Source organism: Mesoplodon mirus (genome assembly GCF_964341445.2).
Source record: "Mesoplodon mirus genome assembly, chromosome: 5".
Taxonomy (NCBI): Eukaryota; Metazoa; Chordata; class Mammalia; order Artiodactyla; family Ziphiidae; genus Mesoplodon; species Mesoplodon mirus.
In genome coordinates, this window is record NC_138980.1 from 32,673,062 (window position 1) to 32,679,061 (window position 6,000).

Below are 6,000 nucleotides of genomic sequence, written 5' to 3' on the forward strand. Positions count from 1 at the left end.
TCCACAGACAGAGAGTGGGTTCCTGGTTGTCAGGGGCTGGGGAGGGGGATGGAGTGACTGCTGATGGGTATGGGGCTTCCTTTTATGGTGATGGAATGTTCTGGAATTGGATGGAGGTGATGGTCGCACAACTCTGAATATACAAGAAAGCATTGAATTGTATAATTAATTTTTCTCTGCATAATTTAAAAATATCTTTACTAGTTTTTTGCACAAATTAATTTATACAATACAGCAGGGTATAATTTTTTCTAAAAGCCTGTCCCAGCTCATCATTTCACATAATTCCATCAAGCCATTTCTCTAGGAGCAAACACTTTTTCCCCTCAGCTTCACTGAGGTGTGATTGGCAAATAAAAATTGTGTACATTTAACATGCAGCATGTGATGGTTTGATATATGTTAACATTGTGAAATGATGACCCCAATCAAGCTTATTAACACAGCCATTGCCTCACGTGGTTACCTATGCTTTTGTGATGAGGACATTTTTACGATCTACTTTCTTAGCAGCTGTCAAGTACACAATGCAATATTATTAACTACAATCACCGTGCTGCACTTTAGACCCCCAGGACCTATTCATCTTATAACTGAAAGCTTCTTCCCTTTGACGAGCATCTCCCGACTTCCCACCACCCACACCCCCCAGCCCCGGGTAACCACCGTTCTGTTCTCTGCTTCTATGAGCTTGAATTTTTTTAGAGTACACATTTAAGTGAGATCACGCAGTATGTCCTTCTCCATCTGACCTCTGTCTCCTAGTAGAATGGCCTCTGTGTCCATCCACGTTGTCAAAAATGACAGGATTTCCTTCTTTTTTAGGGTTGAATAATATTTCATTGTAAATACAGGTACCACGTCTTCTTTATGCATTCATCCATCGACGGACACTTAGGTTGTTTCCATGTCTTGGCTATTGTACATAATGCTGCAATGAACATGGGGGTGCAGATATCTTTTTGAATGAGTGTTTTTGTTTTCTTCAGATAAATACCCAGCAGTAGAATTGCAGGATGATATGATAATTCTATTTTTAATTTTTTGAGGAAACTCCATGCTGTTTTCCACAGTAGCTGCACCAGTTTACATTCCCACTGACAGTGCACAAGGGCTCCCTTTTTTCACATCCTCACCAACACTTATTATTTGTTGTCTTTTTCATGATGGCCATTCTGAGTGCTCTGAGGTGATATCTCACTGTGGTTTTGGTTTGCATTTATCTGATGATTAGCGATGTTGAGCATCTTTTCATGTACCTGTTGGAAAAATGTCTATTCAGATCCTCTGCCCATTTTTTTTTAAAAAAAACAGGTTGTTTGTTATTTTGTTGTCACATCTGGACCTCCCTTGCCCTGCCCTTACAAGCATCCGCCCCTTTTTAAAAAATAGATTTCAGGGCCTCCCTGGTGGCGCAGTGGTTGAGAGTCCGCCTGCCGATGCAGGGGATACGGGTTCGTGCCCCGGTCTGGGAGGATCCCATATGCCGCGAAGCGGCTGGGCCCGTGAGCCACGGCCGCTGGGCCTCCGCATCCGGAGCCTGTGCTCCGCAACGGGAGAGGCCACAACAGTGAGAGGCCCGCATACCGCAAAAAGAAAAAAAAAAAAATAGATTTCAGTTTTTGAGCAGGTTTAGGTTTACAGAAAAATTGAGCAGAAATTGCAGAGAGTTCCTGCGTACACACCCTCACCCTCGTTTCCCTGCTGTTTCCTCCCTGGCCATGAACGTCTGGTGTTGGTGTGCTTCAATCCATGAGCAATATCAATACTTTATTATTAATTAAAGGCCGTAACGACACTCAGGTTCACTCTTGGTGTTGGATGTTCTGTGGGTTTGGACAAATGTACACTGACCCGTATCCACCATTACAGCATCACACGGCGTAGTTTCACTGCCCTAAACCCCTCTGGTCACCACCTATCCATCCCTCCTCCCCCCAAGCCCCGCACCACTGATCCTTCTCCCGGCTCCAGAGTCCTGTCTTTTCCAGAATGTCCCAGAGTTGGAATCACAGTGTGTGTGTGGCCTTTTCAGACTGGCTTCTTCTACTTAGTCGTGTGCATTTAAGGTTCCTCCGAGTCTTTTCGTGGCTTCATAGCCCATTTCTTCTTAACGCCAAGTCACATTCCATTGTCTGGACGTTCAGCGTTTATCCATCCATCCACCTGCTGGACGGCATGTTGGTTTTTTTCTGTCTGGGCAGTTATGGATGAAGCTGCTATAAACACCGGTGTGCAAGTTTCTGTGTGGATGGCATCACCTGCTTTTACGTCTTCAGAGCTCAGGCCACTCGATGCAAGGGTCTCGTTGAATTCTGGAGCTCTGGACCGATGTCTACCGCCACCAGCAACCGCGTGAGGGCGGGGACGATGGCCTACTGCCCCTGCTGGTCCTGGAGCTGAACCTGGGGCCGGCTGGAGGCCGGGGCTAGGCAGACCCCGCTCCAAGTCCCACCAAGCTGAGTGACCTCAGAGACTGCCCTGAGCCTCAGTCTCCCCAGCTTCATGAGGCCTGGAGGGAGGTCGCAAAGGGGGTTGCCGGCACGGGCCTCCTCTCCCCCCTCCCCTCCCTCTCCCCCTTCATCTTCCCCTGCTCCAGGCAGAAAATGCTGGGGAGCAGCCAGCAGGGGAGCCACAGTGGACACCACTGCCCCCCGAATCCTTGCTTCTCGGGGACGGGAGCTTCCAGACTCGGGAAAGTGGGGCACCAAACGTCCCCAGCAGGTTTTTCTGGCCTACGGAGTCCAAGGTGGTAACTCACCGTCGGGCTGCCTGAACTTGTCCAAATTTCCCAATTTCCCTCCTGTGCACACAGCCCTCAAATGATGGAAACTCCCATGTGGTCTGACACGTACCTTCCCATGTCCTGACGCCACCCCAGCGCAGCCTCGGGGGCCACTGGGAGAAGCTGGAGTCTGCTGTTTTGAGCCCCGGGGCTCATGTTCTGTCCACAAGATGAAGAATCCTGCTCACTGGTGGGAATGAAGTAAAGCGGGGCAGCTGCTGTGGAAAACAACACTTCCTCAAGAAGTCAGACATAGTTACCATCCATTCCAGTAACGCCAGTCCTAGGCCTTTACCCCAAATGACTGAAAACAGGTGTTCCAGCAAAGATGTGTTCACAGCTGTTCACAGCAGCCCCAAAGTGAAAACAACCTAAGTGTCCATTGATGGATGAACAGGTACACAAATGTGGCCCCTCCACACACGGGAGCGTCCCTCAGCCATGTAAAGGGGTGAAGCCCTGACACCCCTTCCCACATGGATGGACCTTGAGAACACGATGCTCAGCGAGAGAAGCCAGAGACAGGACACACAGGGTGTGATTCCACTGATGGGAAACGTCCAGAACAGGCTGATCCACAGAGAGTGGGTTGGTGGTTGTCAGGGGCTGGGGAGGGGGTAGAGAGAGACTGCTGATGGGGACCAGGTTCCTTTTAGAGAGATGGAATGTTTTGGAATTAAATAGAGATAATGATTGTACAGCATTGCAAATGTACTGCCACCGAATTGTGCACTTAAAAATGGTCAATTCTGGGAATTCCCTGGCGGTCCAGTGGTTAGGACCGCCAGGTCCTGTGGTTAGGTTAGCTTTCACTGCCACGGCCTGGGTTTGATCCCTAGTCAGGGAGCTAGGATCCCACAAGAAACACAGAGTGGCAAAAAAAAAAAAAAAGACTAAAAATGCTCAAAACAACTTTACTCCCAGATGGGATCTCCCTGATCATAAACTTGACCTTAAATCTAAAACAACCAGATACCTTAACAGCAAAACGGGTTTATTCGGGAACGGCAAACAGGTACAACTCTGGATACAGGATCCAGGAAGCCACAGGCAAGCCTGAAGAACAAACCTGAGGAAACTTTTATAGAGAATAGGGAGTTGGGCGGGGCTGTTGTAAACAAAGAGCCCATTGGAGGAAACTCGGAGCTGGGAGTGTGGTGGCTTTTCATTGGCTGAGCTCTGATGGTCTCTCATTGGCTGGGCTATGGTGGTCTCTCATTGGCTGAGTTGTGATGGTCTCTCATTGGCTGGGCTGTGAAGTCTGTGGCTGGCTGGGCTGGACTGTTGCCGTGCGGGGGGAAATGCTTCCTTCTCCTGCTGGTGAGAAGTAATAACCTTCATGTTTGGAGTCTGCAGGGGTGGGGGTGAGGAGCAGGGGTAGGGAAACCTCCACTGTAAATGAGGTTTCCTTTGTTCAGTGTCAGAGTTCCGTTGGCTGTGTGCCTGCCCTGTGCTGGGCAGAGGTGATAGGCTCGGGGCATTAATAAAGGCCCCAAGCATGAGCACCTGCTGTGCGCGTGAACCTGCCCAGAATTCTCCAATTTCCTGGAAACAGTCCCATTTCTACAACAGCAGTCGCTGACTCTGCTGGTGTCCCACCTGAGTGCTGGAGCCCCCTGAGGCCTGACAGGTGTTATCCGGTTTGGTCTTACTGTTCCTTCCAAGAGGAGGTCAAGGTCACACAGGCGGGGCTTCTGCTCACTGCAGGGGCCGGGGTCTGCAGACAAGAGCACTGCAGCTCCACGAGGGGTGAAACTTGCCCCCGTTTTAGAGGTGACACCACTGAGGCTCAGGGCAGTGAAACAGCTCCCCAAACCGCCCGCCGGCCCCACGGCCCCACCGCCGTCAGCCTGGCCCTCTTTAGGTGCCCACTGGGTGCTGGGGACAGAGCCTGGACTCAGTGGAGGGGCTGCAGGGGCCGCCGGACTGAGGGTGGTAACCCCTGCCTCGGTTTCCTCGCCGGCAAGCTGGATGTCAGCTGACTACCTGGCGTCTGAAATTCTGCCCTCTCCCTGTGTCCAGGCCTCGGTGTCCTCCGTGACCCAGCCTGCTCTGCAAGCGGCAGAATCTCCTTTCCATCCTCCTCCCGCCCACAGCCACGTGGGGGGCGTAAGGGGGGGGGGGCGGCAGAGCAGTCTAGGCTGGAGCGCGGAGGTCCTGATGGGGATGGGGAGATCGGGGCGGGCCGGGGAGGCAGCCTGCTCCGTGGGCCTGAGGTCCTGCGGGCCCCCGCACACACTGAGATGCAGAATAACCCACAGCGTGGGTGTCTCTTGGGGGTGGGCCTGTGAGGGTGCTGGAGGGTTCTGTGGCTCGGCCAGGCGGTGGTTCTAGGACAGCAGAATCCAAAAGGCAAAAGGAGTTCCTGGCGGCTTCTAATTTAAAACAAACAAACAAACAATGTGGGAAGGAGAGAAGGAATGCTAGGAATGCGGCCATTCCCCCTCGCGGGTGGGGCCCTGGGCCTGCAGCCTTCAGTCCAGGACCCGCTGAGGGATGGAGGCCACCCCCGGCCCACCCCGGCTCCCCCCAGCCTCTGCGCTCCACGAGGCAACAAAGACAATTATTAACAACCTTGGAAAAGCAATTAAAACTGCCGCAAACCCTCCCCCTGTTTTTCTTTCATTCTTTGGCTTAATACGTCACTCCTCAACCGGAAGTAAAAAGGGGAAAATTATCAAAGACAGTGCTGGGGAACCAAAGGACTTTTCCTTCCTTGTCTGGGGTCAAGATCTCTGTGATCCCACCGGCCTCCTGTAAGGGGCCCTGGGGGTCTGGGCGGGGAGTCCTTGGTGGTTTGAATTCTTCAAGGTCTGGGGCGTAGGAGATCCCCCATGGAAGGTTCCAGAGACAGATTTTCACAGGGAGAAATAACCGTGAACTTCGCAGGTTGTCAGTGGCATACAGGGATTTAAAAGCTGTGTTTCTATTATAGCTTTGGCCAGGTCTGTCCCGGCTGTCCCCGTGTCTCTGCCGGAACCCTATACAATATCTGGAAATGACACAAGAACATTCTGGAGCCCAGAGGCCGTGCTTTGGAGATAAATACAAGCCTGTCGGTACGTTTGTTTTTATTATTGGGACCTATTTTATCTTCAGCAAAAAGGAAATCGCCAAGAAAACAGGGGTGTTGGAAGCTGGTGGGGCTTTCCTTGGCCCAACTGCTTCTAGAATGTTCCTCCAGGATAATGGGCGGGAATTTAAACCCTGTTGGT